We start from the raw sequence: 20,118 nt of genomic DNA, 5'->3' as shown, positions 1-20,118 counted from the left end.
ACGTCACTTAGGAACATGGCTGCAAAGGAGGGGAAGGAAGCCAGTGTGCACTCCATGTGCATATCCAGGGGAGTCATTCTGGATGTGGAAAGGGTGATTCTGGATGCCATGAAGAGTACAGGGTGCAGCCAACTGCAGGTGGTGGCTCATGTCAGTGTCAGTGACGTGTGTCGCTTTGGATTGAAGAAAATTCTCTCTGGTTTCGGGCGGCTAGGGGAAATGGTAAAGACTGCCAGTCTTGCTTGCGAGATTAAGGTGGAGCCCAAAATCTGCGGCATCGTCGTTAGAACCGACTGTTGTCCTTTGGTGCAGAGCCGAGTGGAGTGTCTGAATCAGAGGCTCAGGTGGATATGTGACCGTGTAGGCTGCAGATTCCTTGACTTGCGCTTTTGGTTGGTGGGTTTCCGTGTTTTGCTTAATAGGTCAGGGGTTCACTACACACACAGGAAGCGGCTACACGGTTAGCGGAGGCTGCGCGGAAGGAAGATTTTTTTAGGTTAGAAAACTACAGAAAGGTCGCCCTTCTAAATGGGGCAGGTAAAACACAATAAGGTAGTTGTAGAAACGATTGGTATTGTAGTTGTAAATTGTCGTAACTGTATTGGGAAAGAACCACTGAAGCCCAAATAGTTATAGAACGCTGGCTAAAGCCGGAAAGAAGTTCAGCCGAAATTTTTTCAGATGCTCTAACAGTTTTCAGAACGGATAGATTAAATACACTTCGTGGTGGAGGATTTATTGCTGTTAAAAGCAGTTTACCTTTTAGTGAAATTGAAGTAGATATTTCCTGCGAAATAGTGTGGGTAGAGGTTATACTTACGAATCGGACTAAACCATTAACTGGATCCCATTTTGTCATATGATGATATGTTTGGAGACCCTGGCTGTTATTTGAAAACAAATGTTGTTGGTGTTGAGGCAGCAACCAGCGAATTTATTTTGGATCGTTTTACCGACCCCCGACTCAGAAGGTATAGTTGCTGAACAGTTCAATGAAAACTTGGGTCTCATTTCAAATAGGTACCTCAATCATACGATTATAGTCGGTGATGACTTCAATCTATCCTCGATATCCTGGAAAAATATACGTTTAAAGCCGGCGGCAGGCATAAAACGTCATCCGGAATTGTACTGAATGCTTTCTCAGAAAATTATTTTGAACAATTAGTTCATGAGACCACTCGAAGCGTAAATGGTTGCGAAAGCATACTTGACCTCTATAAACATCAAATAATCCTGGACATATAGGGAGTATCATTACGGATATAGGGATTAGTGACCACAAGGCAGTTGCTGCAAGGCTGAACACCTTAACACCCACAACCATCAAAAAGAAACGCAACGTACATCCTTTTAAAACATGTGATAAAAATGCTCTTAACGCCTTTTTAAGAGACAGTCTCCATTCCTCCATTCTGATCATATAAGAGCAGAAAAGATATGGAATTATTTCAAAGAGTTGAGAGATATATACCACATAAATCAATAAGTAATCGTACTGATCCGCGATGATAAACAGAACGGGTCATATTGCCGTTGCAGAAGCAACGAAAAAGCCTGCCAAATTTAAAAGAACGCAAAATCCCCAACACGCGAATTTTTCAGAAGTTCGAATGGTAGCGCGTACTTCAGTGTGAGATGCTTACAGTAATTTTCACAACAAAACACTGTCTCGGAATCTTGCAGAAAACGCAGAGACATTCTGGTCATAAATAAAGCATACTAGCGGCAAGACACAATCAATATCTTCACTGCGCGATAACAACGGTGAAGTCACTGATGACACTGCCACTAAAATAGAGTTATTAAACACGGTTTTCTGAAACTCCTTCACCAAAGAGGATAAAGTAAATATTCCTGAATTCCAATCAACAGCAGCAGCCAAGATGAGAAACATAGATGTTGATATCCTCGGTGTAGCAAAACAGCTTAAATCACTTAACAAAAGCAAGGCCTCCGGTCCAGATTGTACACCACTCAGGTTCCTCTCAGAGTATGCTGATACAATAGCTCCATAATTAGCAAATTATATTCAACCGCTCACTCACAGAAAGATCCACACCTAAGGACTGTAAAATTGCTCAAGTCACACCAATACGCAAAAAGGGAAATAGGAGAAATCCGCTGAATTATAGGCCCATATCACTAGCGTCGATTTGCAGTAGGGTTTTGGAACTGTGTTCGAACATTATGAATAACCTCGAAGAAAACGATTTATTGACATACAGTCAGCAAGAATTCAGGAAACATCGTTCTTGTGAAACACAGCTAGCTCTTTGTACTCATGAAGTAATGAGTGCTATCGACAGGGGATGTCAAATTGATTCCATATTTTTAGATTCCCAGAAGACTTTAGACGCCGTTCCTCACAAGCATCGTCTAAGAAAACAGACAGCCTATGGTATATCGCCTCAGCTGTGCGACTGAATTCGTGATTTCCTCTCAGACAGGTCACAGTTCGTAGTAGTAGACGGAAAGTCATCGAGTAAAACAAAAGTAATATCCGGCGTTCCCCAAGGAAGTATTATAGGCCCGCTACTGTTCCTGATCTATATTGACGACATAGGAGACATTCCGATTAGCCCTCTTAGATTCTTTGCAGCTGATGCTGTCATTTACTTTCTTGTCAAGTCGTCAGATGGCCAAAACGAACTGCAAAATGGTTTAGATATCATATCGGTATGATGCGAAATCTTGGCAGTTGACCCTGAATAAAGAAAAGTGAGAAGTTATTCACATGAATACTAAAAGAAATCCGCTAAATTTCGATTACGCGATAAGTCATACAAACATGAAGGCTGTAAATTCAACTAAATACTTAGGGACTACAATTACAAATAACCTATAGTGGAAAGAGCCCATTAATAATGTTGTGGGTAGAGCATACCAAACACTGCCATTCATTGGCAGAACTCTTAAAAGGTGCCACAGGTCTACAAAAGAGACTGCTCGCACCACGCTTGTCCGCCCTATTCTGGATGACTGGTGTGCGGTGTGGGATTCGCATCAGGTGGGACTGACAGATGACATCGAAAAAGTACGAAGAAGGGCAGCTCGTTTTGTTTTATCGTGAAATAGTTGAGATAGTGTCACAGACATGATACGTGAAGTGGAGTGGCAATCATTAAAACAAAGGCGTTTTTCGTTGCGACGGGACATTCTCATGAAATTTCAATCATCAGTTTTCTCCTCCGATTGCGAAAACATTCTGCTGGCACCCACATACATAGGGAGAAATGATCATCACGATAAAATAAGAGAAATCAGGGCTCGTACGGAAAAATTTAAGAGCTCGTTGTTCCCGCGTGCCGTTCGAGAGTGGAACGGTAGAGAGACAGCATAAAGGTGGTTCATTGAACCCACTGCCAGACACTTTATTGTGAATAGCAGAGTAATCACGTAGATGTATACACACCTGGAAATGGAAAAAAGAACACATTGACACCGGTGTGTCAGACCCACCATACTTGCTCCGGACACTGCGAGAGGGCTGTACAAGCAATGATCACATGCACGGCACAGCGGACACACCAGGAACCGCGGTGTTGGCCGTCGAATGGCGCTAGCTGCGCAGCATTTGTGCACCGCCGCCGTCAGTGTCAGCCAGTTTGCCGTGGCATACGGAGCTCCATCGCAGTCTTTAACACTGGTAGCATGCCGCGACAGCGTGGACGTGAACCGTATGTGCAGTTGACGGACTTTGAGCGAGGGCGTATAGTGGGCATGCGGGAGGCCGGGTGGACGTACCGCCGAATTGCTCAACACGTGGGGCGTGAGGTCTCCACAGTACATCGATGTTGTCGCCAGTGGTCGGCGGAAGGTGCACGTGCCCGTCGACCTGGGACCGGACCGCAGCGACGCACGGATGCACGCCAAGACCGTAGGATCCTACGCAGTGCCGTAGGGGACCGCACCGCCACTTCCCAGCAAATTAGGGACACTGTTGCTCCTGGGGTATCGGCGAGGACCATTCGCAACCGTCTCCATGAAGTTGGGCTACGGTCCCGCACACCGTTAGGCCGTCTTCCGCTCACGCCCCAACATCGTGCAGCCCGCCTCCAGACCGGCAAGGGAACTTGCTGTTCCAACAGAACAATGCACGTCTGCATGTATCCCGTGCCACCCAACGTGCTCTAGAAGGTGTAAGTCAACTACCCTGGCCAGCAAGATCTCCGGATCTGTCCCCCATTGAGCATGTTTGGGACTGGATGAAGCGTCGTCTCACGCGGTCTGCACGTCCAGCACGAACGCTGGTCCAACTGAGGCGCCAGGTGGAAATGGCATGGCAAGCCGTTCCACAGGACTACATCCAGCATCTCTACGATCGTCTCCATGGGAGAATAGCAGCCTGCATTGCTGCGAAAGGTGGATATACACTGTACTAGTGCCGACATTGTGCGTGCTCTGTTGCCTGTGTCTATGTGCCTGTGGTTCTGTCAGTGTGATCATGTGATGTATCTGACCCCAGGAATGTGTCAATAAAGTTTCCCCTTCCTGGGACAATGAATTCACGGTGTTCTTATTTCAATTTCCAGGAGTGTATGTAGAAGTTGCTAAACCTAACTGGCGGGGAGGGGGGGGGGTTAATATTTAAGGCTCAACTTAACGAAAGGAAGGGATCGATTTGTTGGACATCTTTTAAGCATCAAGGAATTGTGAATATACTAAAGAAGGAAATGTTGGGGGTAAAAATTGTAGAGGGAGATAATGACTTGAAAAGAGTAATCAGGTTCAATCGCATACACTACTGGCCGTTAAAATTGCTACACCACGAAGATGACGTGCTACAGACGTGAAATTTAACCGACAGGAAGAAGATGCAAAAAATGGTTCAAATGGCTTTGAGCACTATGGGACTTAACATCTATGGTCATCAGTCCCCTAGAACTTAGAACTACTTAAACCTAACTAACCTAAGGACATCACACAACACCCAGTCATCACGAGGCGAAGAAGATGCAGTGATGTGCAAATGATTCGTTTTTCAGAGCATTCACACAAGGTTGGCGCCGGTGGCGACACCTACAACGTGCTGACATGAGGAACGTCTCCAACAGATTTCTCATACACAAACAGCAGTTGACCGACGTTGCCTGGTGAAACGTTGTCGTGATGCCTCATGTAAGGAGGAGAAATGCGTACCATCACGTTTCCGACTTTGATAAACTTCAGATTGTAGCCTATCGCGATTGAGGTTTATCGTATCGCAACATTGCTGCTCGCGATGGTAGAGATCCAATGACTTTTAGCAGTTCAGGAGGATAATACGGAACGCCGTGCTGGATCCCAACGGCCTCGTATCACTAGCAGTCGAGATGACAGGCATCTTATCCACATGGCTGTAACGGATCGTGCAGCCACGTCTCGATCCATGAGTCAACAGATGGGGACATTTGTAAGACAACAACCACCTGCACGAACAGTTCGACGACTTTTGCAGCAGCATGGACTATCAGCTCGGAGAACATGGCTGCGGTTACCCTTGACACTGCATCACAGACAGGAGCGCCTGCGATGGTGTACTCAACGACGAACTTAGGTGCACGACTAGCCAAAAGTCACTTTTTCGGATGATCTAGGTTCTGTTTACAGCATCACGATGGTCGCATCCGTGTGTGGGACATCACGGTGAACGCACATTGGAAGCGTGTTTTCGTCATCGCAATACTGGCGGATCACCCGGCATGATGGTATGAGGTGCCTTTGGTTACACGTCTCGGTCACCTCTTGTTCGCAAAAAATGGCTCTGAGCACTATGGGACTTGACTTCTGAGGTCATCAGTCCCCTAAATCTTAGAACTGCTGAAACCTAACTAACCTAAGGACATCACACACATCCATGCCCGAGGCAGGATTCAAACCTGCGACCGTAGCGGTCTCGTGGTTCCAGAATGTAGCGCCTAGAACAGCTCGGCCACCCCGGCCGGCTCTTGTTCGCACTGATTGCCTTTGAACAGCGGACGTTACATTTCAGATGTATGACGATCTGTAGCTCTACCTTTCATTCGATACCTGCAAAACCCTACATTTCAGCAGGATAATGCACGACCGCAAGTTGCAGGTTCTTTCGGCCTTTCTGGATACAGAAAATGTTCGACTGCTGCCCTGGCCAGCACATTCTCCAGATCTCTCACCAATTGAAAACGTCTGGTCAATGGTGGCCAAGGAACTGGCTCATCACAATACTCCAGTCACTACTCTTGATGAAGTGTGGTATTGTGTTGAAGCTGCATGGGCAGCTATACCTGCGTAGGCGCCCCAGTGGTCCCGGTCGCCTACGGTGGACTGGATGGCCGAGCGGTGACATCTCCAGTTGTCAGGATGCTAGGAAAGGGCTGTGGAAGCGTCAGAAACGTTAAAGAAACATTATTAAGTCATAACACCTTTATTCCTGCCGAGTACAATGTGGCTTGGTGATATCACCGACCTTCCCCGAGTCCTCGCTGACTCGTAGCGATGACACCAGATCCGAGCCGCACCAGTCTTGCTAGCACAGCGCCGCGTGCTCTGACGTAGCGAAGGAATGACCTTACTTCGTACTTCGGCCGCTCGTGGCTGGCGGCGCCCGGCTGGCGGACAGCGGCAGCTGTGCGTGGAGGCTCTGGGTTGGAGTCCCGACGCTGTCGGCACGAGAGGCGTTCTCGTAGTGCGCAGAGTACTCTATCACACCCTGTCTTCTTCCCTGCTCCTTCTGGTGGCTCGTCTGCAGCGGACGGGCGGAATGGGCTGCAGTCCCCCAGCGTTGTCGCCTCACCCGGTCGTGACGGCGGATGCACAGGGCCTAGGCCCCGCACGATCTCGATGAAGGCTCACTGTTGTGGTCAGCATTGGCTGTGACTGAGTCTGCCGTGATGTCTGCTAATCCTGGGTTGATGATTGACAGTGGCAGCAGAGAGAAACAGAGCTGGTACTGTCCCCTCACGTCTACTGCTTGTAATGACCACATTCGTTCCACTTATATTGCTGATTCATATGTCGTACTCGCCCCTTAGGTGTTCTTGCGACAGAGTTACGTGTTGTTACGAAAGACTTGCGCAAAGTTGTAAAATGCAGTACAGCTGACGCTGTACCTCTGTCTTGCACTCTACGAAAGTCTCCATCTAACACAAACCCTCGTGCTAAGCAATTCTCTCTCGCCTGTTGTGTGTAACCAGGCCATTCCCCTGCGTGACGACACATTCCGATACCTCTTGGCTAACCTACTGCCTCTGGTTCTCGGCATACGCAACGAAACTTTGACAATATTCCACGTTTCCAACTCTTTACTATTCTGCGACGCTACACATACCCCTCCTTTAAGAAAATTCGTCCCGAATTTTACAATTCTGGACTCACTGGTTGTGCACGCCATACTTCCTTATACTCTACAGGTATCCTACAACTACTCTTTCAACACTGTCAAACTTTTCTTATCCGCTAATAATCCATTAACTCTTAATACTGATTACAATCTTATCATTGATTATCTATTTATATTACGTTCCACTCTTCCCGATCCATCCCATAGGTATTTGATGTACGGTTGTTATTTCAGAACGAGACATCTTTTTCCGTATACAAAAGTAAGTTGCACAAATAAACACTAGAACTAAGATTATGCTAGTCGTTGACACACCAAATATAATTGTGTTTTGCTTACGTTTCTCCGATATTGCTGCACGTGCGGCAGTAGTTGATTAACTGAGATCTGTTCTTTTTCTGAGATAATCAAGCTATCTAAAGATTGTAGCAATGTGGGATCCAAGGACTCGTTAATAAACGTTAGGTTCTGGCGAGGCAATATGTGTGGTTGTTCCTCTGGATAATACAAGATAGTCTGTGTCACGTTAATCGTTGTTGTACCCGGGAAAGCAGCAGGTAGGTGAAAATGCTTCCCCACTATTTCACATCCAGTGCCATTAATCAATAACCCACTGCCCTGCAATTATCTGTCAATCTACCATTTCTGCTACGGTCGCAGGTTCGAATCCTGTCTCGGGCATGGATGTGTGTGATGTCCTTAGGTTAGTTAGGTTTAAGTAGTTCTAAGTTCTAGGGGACTGATGACCACAGCAGTTGAGTCCCATAGTACTCAGAGCCATTTGAACCATTCTACCATTTCTGTAACAAGTGGCAACTACGGTCTCTAGTTCGAACACAGAGTAAATCCAATGTTCCCCAACTTTCTGAAATTTCGGTCTCGGAAGTAACACCGTTTCGCATTCTGAGGTTCCCATAATCCCCAATAACAACTGGATCTCACACGAATGATTGTGGGTTGCCACCACCTTTGCTGGACAAATAAAAACACTTCCTCTGAAACAGTCTGTCAAATCTTCCATAGACGTTACCACATTAGCACTCCTCCGTCTTGACACTAACAACACTTCCCGAGTTTGCATTTGCACCCGCTTCCCAAGTGCACCCCATCTAATTGGATACGGGTGTAGTGTATAACACTGGTATTGCGAATTGATACCCATTACTGGTCCCATCACTGGTATTTGCACTTCTACGTGTATACTCGCCTGATCCGTAATTACTCTCACTTTAGGCATGCGATAGAATAACGGTAAATTCCGCTTCGCCGGAGGCACGGTATGATGCACTCCTTCCGAGAATTCTTTCTGCGCTTTCAGCAACGCCTTCAGCATCTGATCTGGACCTAACAAAGTGGCACTCAATTGCCCATGCACCGCGTGAGGCATAGCTTCATATAACACTTCCCATTCGACACATTCCACCCTGTCTGCTAATGCCCTCAATAAAGCTGCTACTTGTATTTTCCCGTCTATTCGGCTCAATCTCGCCTGTATAGCCTCTATATCCCGATTCAACACTTTCCTGGTATTTGCTGCATACCGTTACAGGTCTGACGTCAACTCCCGCCCTATTCTAGTGACATTCAATATCCCCTGCTCCATGTTACCTATACGTGTCGTGTGCCAATCCACTTTCGACTTTGTCTCCTCCCCGAGGACATTTAATCTACTTATCCCTAGACCTAAGTGCGTAAGGAACGTTCCTCTGCTGTTCTTTTAGCTTCGGTACCCTCACACCCTTTGTTACTGCTGGAGGAATCTGCGGTAACGCATCCACTGCGCCCTTAAACGGCTTAATCCTACTCACATGAACTACTGACGACTTGGTTGGTAACTGCAACTTTACGTTCACTGGAGACACTATTTCATTTAACTGATACGGTACAGAATATTTCGTCAAAAACTTCTTCGTTTTACCCTTCGGAACATAAGGATTAGCTAACAATACCCATTGACCAATTCTGTATTGCGGCAGTATACTGTTCTTTGCCCAATACTCTCTTGTTTCTCCAAAGCTTTGGTATTAGCACGCCGTACCCTTTGCCGAATCTCTCTCAATTTCTTGGCGAAATTCTTCACTGACTCATCCTGTGAACCCAACTGAGGTTTGAGCACATCAAGTGGTGATGGCATTTTCCGACCATCAATTACCTCATACGGAGAGAGCCCCGTTCCTGTATGAACTTTCGCGTTATATGCGCTTGTCAACAGATTTAAATACACGTGCCAGTCCGTGTGCTCTGAATTTACGTAATGACTAATCATCTTAACTAACGTCCTATGAACACGTTCTGTTCGTCCATTCGACTGAGGATGAAATGGGCTTGTCCGCAATTTCTTAACTTTCAATAAGAGGCATAACTGCTTCATCAGTTCCGACATAAAGTTACTACCCTGATCTGTAATTATAGTATCAGGCACACCATTCTTCAGCAACCAGTTATTTACTAAGGCTTGCGCAACAGTACTTGCCTTCTGATCTGGAATAGCTGCCATTACCAGGTAACGGGAAAAATGATCTAATATTGTTAATACGTATCGATTACCCGCTTGGGTCTTGTTAAATGCTCCGATTACGTTTAATCCAATGAATGTGAACGGACAATCCGCTTCAGATAGTCTCTGTAACTGAATTTTCTGATGACTTAAATCTGCTCTCTGCGCACACGGTATACAATTTTGCACATACTGCCCTACATCATTGCGACGTGTCTTCCACCAAAACCTTTCAGCTACCCGTCTATCAGTCGTTCTTTTACCACCATGACCCGACAATACATGGTCGTGCGCTTGTTTCAACACTTCTTCCCTCAGCGACTCCGGTACTACGACGCGTAGTCCGCACTTCGTCTTCTTGCAAAGCAACCCATCTTGCATTTGAAACTGCGGTTGCGTTCGGAACAATTGACACTCTCTGTTAGTGGCTTGCGCCTTTATCCACTCCTTCTCACTTATGCCCACAACTTGTACAGCTGCTATTTTTCTACCAGGCGCTACTGCATTCGTATGTTTTACCCCTGATTTGTGAATTACTTCGTAGTCAAATTCACTTAGTTTCAGTGCCCATCTCGTCAAACGACTTGAAGGATCTTTCAACCCCAACAACCACTTCAATGCTGCATGATTTGTAATCACCTTGAACTTACGCCCATATAAATAACAGCGAAAATACGACATACCGTAAATCACTGCTAACATTTCTTTCTCTGTTGTTGAATAATTCTTCTCTGCCTTATTCAGTTGCTTGGAAGCATAAGCCACTGGATGTTCCTGTCCATTAACCCTCTGGGAAAGAATACAACCTACAGCAATATTACTAGCATCACAAGATAGTATGAACTCTTGTTCGAAATCAGGAAGTATCAACACTGGGTCTGATGTTAGTCTCTATTTGAGCTTCTCGAATGCCTCCTGACACTGTGCTGTCCATTCAAATACATATCGTCTGTAGTAATTACATAAACCGACATATTGCTGAACTTGTTCAGTGGTCTGTGGTACTGGAAAACCACGCACAGCTGTCGTCAGACGAGGATCCGTTCTTACCCCATCCTGACTGATAATATGCCCAAGATAAGTCACTTGCGTCTGAGCAAACTGACATTTCTCGACATTAAGCGTAAGATTTGCCGCTCTTAGCATACTAAATACTTCGTTCAACCGTTCCACATGCTCTTCTATATTACGCGAAAAAGTAACAATATCATCGAGGTATACCATAGAAATCTTCGGTTTCAGTCCCCGAAGCACACCATCTAACAGACGTTGGAAACTGGCAGGAGCGTTTTTCAACCCAAATGGCATTCTGCGATACTGAAAGTGACCAAGGCCTGTTGTAAAGGCCGTCTTCGGTCTATCCTCGGGACTTACTTCTATCTGATGGTACCCACTCTTCAGATCTAGTGTCGAAAAATATTTACACCGACCTAGGTTGTCAATGTTTCCGTGATGTTCGGTATTGGATACGCATCTGTTACAGCTCGCGCGTTCAAAAAACGATAGTCAGAACAAAACCTATACTTTTTAGTACCGTCCAGTGACTTCTTAGGAAGTACCACTACGTTGGCAGACCATGGGCTTTCACTGTTCTCTATAATACCGTCCCTTAGTTGTTGATTAATAAATTCTTCCACTAGTGGTTGTAGGTGTTTCGCTATCCTGTATGGTTTTATATAGACCGGCGGACTATCGCCAGTCGGTATACGGTGCTGTGTAATAGGAGTTGCTGGTAATGGACCTTCTGAATTAAACAAATCTAAATACTCTAATAACAAAGCTTCCATAGCTTTCCGGTCACCATACTCCAAATGCCGAATCTTATCACGTAGTACAGATGCCTTGACGGTTTGCTTGACGTTATAATCACCTTGGGATTCACCTATATCCACATCGCCAAGTATTTCCATACTTGCTACCACTAAACCCTTTGGGAGATCCACTTCATCTGCCCCAAAATTATCTACACCTCCGGAATCATCAGTTCCCCATTTACATCCGTTACGCGCGCAACGCTGCTCCTAATAAAACAATGCATTTCATCCAATGCTTCATTGCTCTGCAGTGGCTCCACCACACATAGTTTCTGCTGTGGTACATCGGTACCTACTGACAACCAAACTAACTTCCCTGTACCCGAAGGCACTTTGACATGCGTAATCATCTTTAATGCCCTTGTACGCGGTTCAATTGGTGACATCTTAGCAACTGATGCACCTCGCGACGTAGAAACATTTACAGCTGTTGTACCCATTGAAAACAAGTTTCCACTAAGTTCAACTGTACGCTGCGTAAGATTAATTTTGGCATGGTGTTTATCGAGAAAGTCCAGTCCGAGAATCACAGAATACCCTTGTCCCACAGTTGGCGACACTTCCATTTGCTCTCCGAACTCTACAGTTCCAATCTTAAAAACGAGCTGTATTGTACTCAATAATTGCAACTCATTATTCCCTACTCCGCGTAATCTATACGTAGGACTACATAGTCTTCTCCTACTCACGAGGTCTAGACCAGCAACAGATACATGTGCCCCTGTATCAATCAAAACTTACATCTGTTATTCCTTACAACACCCATCAAGCAACAATCCGTCTCTGTACTAATTTTCACCGTACTTCTGCTTACCGGGAATGTCTTCCGACGGACGAAACACTCCCGTACACGTTTAACGCTTTTTCCTGTTTATTCCCGTTATCATTCTGCTGACTACGACACTCATTCGCCTTGTGACCGTAGCGTTTACAAGCATAGCACTGCGGCTGTCTGCATTGAGCCTTCACGTGACCTTTCCTCCCACAACGGTAACAATTCCTCTCCGACGCAAAGATGCGTTTATCATTGCGAACCCTTGTTGCAGTGTCTATCTCTTGCAGATGCGTTGCAATACGCAGTGCTGCAGCTAAATCCCCAGGATTCTCCATCCTAAACCTACTAGAAAATTCTGCAGGAACTCCCCTGAGCAACGCATCGAGGGCTCTGTTTTCTGTCTCTCGTAGTAACACACGATCCGCATCAGGATTACCCGATAATTCATAGGTCTGCGAATTAATTTTCCGTATCCTATCTGAAAAAGACTCCACTGTCTCATTGACCTTCTGTGTCAAATTAGTTACCTTCTCCCTAAAAAGCCTTGCACTGCTCTGCTTACGACATCTTTGTCGTAACCCATCTGCCAATTCTTCAAACGTGCTCGCCTTACTAAGGGTCTCATGGTACATCACGTACGTCTTGGCTTCCCCTGAAAGTCGCAAATGTGCCATACGTAACGTAGTTATGTCCTACCAACTGCTCATTGCAGCTGTTGCCAAAACATCGTTAATAAACGCTGTGACATCATCTGTTGTTTTACCCGAGAAAGGCGTGATCAGGTTAACTACTGAAGGATATATTGTAAGGTTGGACATTGCTACTGACTTGCACTCACTTGAACCCGTTTGCGACTCTTACGTCAAACGCAAGGTCTCCATTTGCATCAGTAATTCTACATGACGTAACTTATGCTGCGCATTCTCTTCTAACAATTTTGAGACTTGCTCCGTCAGAGCAGCTATAATCACTTCAGTACTAAGGGAACTTGTTTCCGGCATGATTTGTGCAAATTACCAACAAATTACTCTATACTGAATTTACTCCTGAGAACAATAACTACACCAGCTACTCAACTCCTTTGTCAGAGTTGAGCACTACACACAAGAAGACAAACAAGACTCAGAATGCACAACTAAACAAAATTAATACTTCCGCTTTGTTATTGCCCAGTGACACTCTCTACAATTGTGCGCTGCATGACCAAACCGTCTACAAATTGAACATTCTACTGGTACAAACTTCGTGCATGGCTCCCCATGCCCCGTTAAATTGCACACAGTACATCTGACTGTTACCAAGTACGTTTCCCAACTGTTTCCCTTAAACTCAGATAAATCTGCTGTTTCTGCAGGCGTCACAAAGTGCACTACCAACAAAGAACGTGCATTCATAGTTATTAACAAAAATCGCCTTGTGCACTTACCACTACACCAAATCTGTAGGCGGTGGGCGCAACGACTTCTGACACCAAATCTGTAGGTAGTGGGCGCGACCACTTGCGACACCAAATCTGTAGGCACCCCGGTGGTCCCGGTCGCCTACGGTGGACTCAATGGCCGAGTGGTGACCTCTCCAGCTGTCAGGATGCTAGGAAATGGCTGTAGAAGCGTCATAAACGTCAAAGAAACGTTATTAAGTCATAACACCTTTATTCCTGCCGAGTACAATGTGACTTGGTGATATCAAAGACCTTCCCCGAGTCCTCGCTGACTCGTAGCGATGACACCAGATCCGAGCCGCACCAGTCTTGCTAGCATAGCGCCGCGTGCTCTGACGTAGCGAAGGAATGACCTTACTTCGTACTTCGGCCGCTCGTGGCTGGCGGCGCCCGGCTGGCGGACAGCGGCAGCTGCGCGTGAAGGCTCTGGGTTGGAGTCCCGACACTGTCGGCACGAGAGGCGTTCTCGTAGTGCGCAGAGTACTCCATCCCACCCTGTCTTCTTCCCTGCTCCTTCTGGTGGCTCGTCCACAGTGGACGGGCGGAATGGGCTGCAGTCCCCCAGCGTTGTCGCCTCACCCGGTCGTGACGGCGGATGCACTGGGCCTAGGCCCCGCACGATCTCGATGACGGCTCACTGTTGTGGTCAGCATTGGCTGTGACTGAGTCTGCCGTGATGTCTGCTAATCCTGGGTTGATGATTGACAGCGGCAGCAGAGAGAAACAGAGCTGGTACTGTCCCCTCACGTCTGCTGCTGGATGGGCTGCCCTTACTGCAACATCTCCTTAATCAAGATTAACATGTCGATCACCGAGCTGAGCGCTACGCAGCGACCCAGTACACGTCTAACTGCAAGTCTCACTGCGAGTGCCTTGCTGCTGTCAAAGCTGGCGTATTTAAAGGAAGCACGAGCGACGTCCTGACGTCATGCTCGTTTGTAATGACCGCATTTGTTCCACTTATACTGCTGATTCGTCTGTCGTACTCGCCCCTTAGGTGTTCTTGCGACAGAGTTACGTGTGGTTACGACAGACTTACGCGAAGTTGAGAAATGCAATACAACTATACCTCTGTCTTGCACTCTACGAAAGTCTCCGTCTAACACAAACCCGCGTGCTAAGCAATTCTCTCTCGCCTGTTGTGTGTAACCAGGCCATTGCCCCTGCGTGACGACACATTCCGATACCTCTTGGCTAACCTACTGCCTCTGGCTCCCGGCATACGCAACGAAACTTTGACAATATTCCACGTTTCCAACTCTTTACTATTCTGCGACGCTACACCTGTACACGCTATCCAAGCTCTGTTTGACTCAATGCCCAGGCATATCAAGGCCACTATTACGGCCAGAAGTGGCTGTTCTAGGTACTGATTTCTCAGGATCTATGCACCCAAATTGCGTGAAAATGTAATCACATGTCAGTTCTAGTACAATATATTTGTGCAATGAATACCCGTTTATAATCTGCATTTACTCTTGGTGTAACAATTTTAATGGCCAGTTGTGTATAAATCAGTTTGAGGCACTTACACAAAGATGAAGAGACTTGCACAGGATGGACAACCAAGGGAACTGTGCACCAAATCTGTCTCTGTAGCGAAGACTACACAAGACAACACCAATTCCCTGTTTTTCCTTTTTGGAGAGTTTTAATACGGTTTTTGTTTTTTTGTTGTTGTCTTTGTTAGTATTTGACAGGATTTTCTTAAACTTTCTGACGTTTTCCTATTTTATTTTCTGGCTTCAGTCTATGATTATTGGAATATTCACACAGTTTTTGGATATTTTCTAGATCTACAACTTCTCTAATATCAAGAATTTATGATACACCACACACCGCACGTGGATTGCTGAGTATCGATGTAGATATAGATGTAGAAGATGTAATTTCAGATTGTTGATTACAAACTTCTGGGACTTGTAGAGGGAAGGGTGTGCATAGTAGATTTAATAGGAACCCATGTCCGGAAAAGTACTTTTCCGTTATACGACGGTTTCAGTTCAGATGTTTAACCTATCCACTTATATATGAGGAACTGACCAGGCGTAACGCAGTTTCAAGTTGTCTCCGTTTGTTCCCTGATGACAGCATTTCAATAGTCAACATAGTTTCGTCCTGAGCACATCGGAACTTTGCCTTGTACCCGTATTTTGGAAACTACCGATCTGTGATCGCAGAGTAAAATACTTTTCGGGGACAGTTCAACATTCTGTGCAACAGTACCGTTCCTAGCGTGAACGCAATTCGGTCTTGTTTCGCCAGTTGAAGGAACCTGGTAGCACACTAGGCAAAGATACGCTTGGCCACGCAAATCCACCAGAACATCATAAAGTGTGCAGTTGATAAGAGCAGCAATTGAGCGATCACCAAGACGTTCCGCCTGAATGCATGCTATTACACTGGCGATTTCTGACAGCAGTTTTAGGAGGATTCTGTTTTCAGTTTGCATTTGCGAACCTTCAAATTAATGACGGTTCAAGAACTGAGATCAGCAAACTACGCCAGCTACCGTAATGCCTGAGAGCCAATTTTTCTCAGTCTTTTAGTTTAATTGGGCCACAAAGGAAGAAGACGAGCATTTCTGGAGCCACACGTAATATCACGACTAACAATAACCGCTGGCCTACAAAAATGAAAAAAAAAAAACACGAAAAACGAATAGACCCATGAGAGAACAGTATTGCGTGGCCAGAGTTTCAGATTGAAAATACTCAGTTACTTAGAACTTTGCATAAACGAAATTTTGTTGAATATGGTTTATTTTCCAATCGTGTGACGGATGCTCACTATTTGGGCTGCACTGATATTTGTTTTGCGCTGTATACAGCTCGCAAGGATTCTGAATAAACGGAACTTTTCCTATTGCGATGAAAATTACCTCCGAATTATTTATGAAAGACCGCTACATTCCCCTAAATTAACGATGTGACAGGCGCACATTGCTTTGAAAAGGAAGAAAATGTAACCATGAATTCTGAACGTTGTGTTTCAATGTTGCAAAATTTTCTGCAGCCCAGAATGGAAGCGATATTGAAGAAGTGGGAATTAGGGGACTTGTGATTCTAACAGGATGTGGCTACAGTCATTTAACATTTTGAGAGAAATGTTGAAAGGTCTCTGTTGGATTCCTTTCATGTTAATTTCTTAAATCTGTTGTCATTTACGGCATAAATTCCTCTTCTAAATTTACTGTGGTGTTTCTGACTATCTGGGAGGAGACTGAGCTGTGGAACGTGTTACTTTTACACATAAACTAGAACGATCTGTCACACTGCTACACTTTAAAACACAGTTTATATATAATTCATGTCACACAGTCTTATATGGAACCTACATGTGCTTTTTTTTATATAGTGTATATTATAAGATACTGTCATCCTCCTTCCCTTCTGTGTGAAAGGATGAATGAGCAAATGTATTTCTAGTTGCATGCTTGATGGTAGCAGACAAGCCTGTCTGCTAGAGAACAGTAGGACCAACGTCGGAACAGGTAGCTATGCTTTCTAAAGGCAAAGAGGTTTCTACTCTTAGTATGGTTCTGTCCATCCCTTGTCATGTTGGTATAGGAAGCTGCCTCTCTGGTCACTTCCGTTTGTATCTGTGGAAGCACCCTCCACAGGGGCCCCAGCAGTCTGTCCGCGGCGAGCGTCTGAAGTGGTAAGATCTCCGGCTAAGCGCGTCTCTGCTAAGTCCGTAGGACAATGGATTTCTTAAATTCACCCTAACTGAAAATTTAGTCACCTTTATTTCAGGTTTAGATCTAAAATATCTAATGTTATCTTAAATTGCAACGCAGTGTAATTCGAGTGTGAAGTTCAGAAAATCTTCCAGTAGTTGCTTTGTCACTGCTTTGTGAGTAAAGTGGAACCACGTGTGGATGATCCGTAACTCTAAGATCATCAATCTTAAATGCGAATGTGCGTGAGATTATAACATCTTGTCTTGACAATATTTTCCAATATAGCAACTTTCTTTATGTTCAACCCACGTGGGGTGTACTTTGTGAGACCAGTACCACGTGCTTATACAATTGTTTGACCCATCAGGTTAATAGTCAGACGATAGTAACCAGTTCGAGGTTTTTCTTTTGTAATTTGTGTTTAGATGTAATTTATTTTAATTATCAAAATTATTGTGGAGTTACACTCTTTGTGTAAACCAAGTTGACCACACGAAGCATGTAGTGTAATCATCAAAGTAGCCCTCAGCTATTCTTTTCGGGAAGATTTCACAGAGAGTTAGTATGAATTTAGTATACCAGTGTGTGGTAACTTCATGACGGACAGGATTGCGCTACGAACATAAATTTTTTGGGTGAAAATTCAATCGGTTGGTTGTCGTTAATTTCCTCTTGCACATGTTTCAACGTTCTTCGTGTGTTATTTTATGAATGCAGTGTTGTATGCAGTCTCCCAATCTTGGCTCCATATTTGATGTGTTCCGTAAGATTACAAACTCACATTTTCACAATCCTAAATAAGGCACCAGTTTAGTTACGAATCAAGTATGCTGAAATTTTAACGGAACAATGATCAATGTTAAAATAAATGTCCAAATGTAAACTGATTTGTTTCTTTTCATTTACATTCTCTTTATATATATATATATATATATATATCACCGAGTGTCGTAAGATGACTAGTAAAAGATTATAATTAATGTTAGTCTGGTTGGGAGTTTGGTAAGCTAGACTGGATACCTGGTGAAACAGTTGCTCAGTAATGCAAGGTTAACTTCCCCAGATAGCTCACAGCATTTAACCCGCTTTTATTGTCTTGAATATCAGTACCGCTTTCAGAACAAATTAATGCATCAATATTATAATGTTTCCAGCACATCTGGTCTGTTTGAGGGGTGATGTGGTTGGCATGTGGACTCAACAGATTTGAGTATTTTTGGCTTCTTTCTTTGAGGATATCTGGAGGAAAAGCTGTTTACATGTCGCCGTCACCTCCTGCGGGATCTAAGGAGCGGATTACTGAAGAAGTGAAGGCCACAGTAAGCGATATGTGTAAACGAGCTATTCAAAACAAAAAGAGATTGTCTCCAAAATTGTATTACTGCTATCGATCACCATCTTGAGGACTTGTTTTTTTACTGAATGTATATAAAATTGTATTAGCTACTAACTTCGAAAGTAAAAACATTTTTCTCTCTATTCCCGGAGTTATTTTTATAGCTCCTCAAAACTGCGTAAATGGCTCTGACGCACGCTATAATTTAAAAATACGAAATGGGTAAGTAGCAGTCGTTTGAGACGAAAACTATGGTGTATCTGTTATTAAATTTAGTTCTTGGGTCACAATTCGTTGTTTAACTAACCGAACCACACACAAGAAAACAGTTATAGAACTTTGCCATTCTCTTGGAAAGTATTTTATGAATGCCCAAACTGAAAAGTAGAGGAAATGAACGAACCGCCACAGCAGGGTATACTTTCCAGAAATATGGGAAGCTCTACGACTGTTTCAGAGGATTTCACTGTCATCTGTATGTGGCACATATGTTTCATCGGAAACTGCAGTGCTGCGTAGAGGCGAATGACGTAGCGCGAAATTCAAATGTCAATCACACTAATGCGCTGTGACTGACACGCGCAGGGCTCCGGAGAGCTACGCAGCGTCGTTAAAGTTGTTACCACACGACAGCAAACATCTGCATTGTGTTTCATTCCATACACAATAGAACCTTCCAGGCCTTTTTTTTAATATTTTGTTGTACGTTTATGCCACAAATACATCACTTATTGAGTGGGGCATATATACGTTGTTTCGTTCCACTGCGCATAAGGATTTGATGGAACTCGTTTATTACCGATACGCCTCGGGCTACCGTTGAGGCGATGCGGCGTTATGAAACGCTCGCACGCCACCGCCGACCACTAGATCCGAGCGGTTCAATCGTACTTGCTAATGGGCATCTGAAATTGCTTTCCAGCTGATGGAGCTCTCTTGCGGCACTTTTTCAACCTAGCCAATGAACACAATCCAGCGTACAGCCGAACAAAAGAAACTGCTTAAAATACGATTGCCTTGTTTCTCCAACGTAACGGAACAAATTACATTGTTAACTTAATTATCCGTCGTTTGATCAATTTTAGTGCTTATGTATTTAAGCGTTAAGTTTAAATCATCATTAGCCATCCTCTTAACGGTCACGCTGTGCGGCCGGCCGTAGTCGCCGAGTGGTTCTAGGCTCTTCAGTCTGGAACCGCGCGACCGCTACGGTCGCAGGTTCGACTCCTGCCTCAGTCATGGATGTGTGTGATGTCCTTAGGTTAGTTTGGTT

Source organism: Schistocerca piceifrons, chromosome 3 (genome assembly GCF_021461385.2).
Source record: "Schistocerca piceifrons isolate TAMUIC-IGC-003096 chromosome 3, iqSchPice1.1, whole genome shotgun sequence".
In the NCBI taxonomy this organism is placed as follows: domain Eukaryota; kingdom Metazoa; phylum Arthropoda; class Insecta; order Orthoptera; family Acrididae; genus Schistocerca; species Schistocerca piceifrons.
This window is presented reverse-complemented; position numbering follows the sequence as displayed.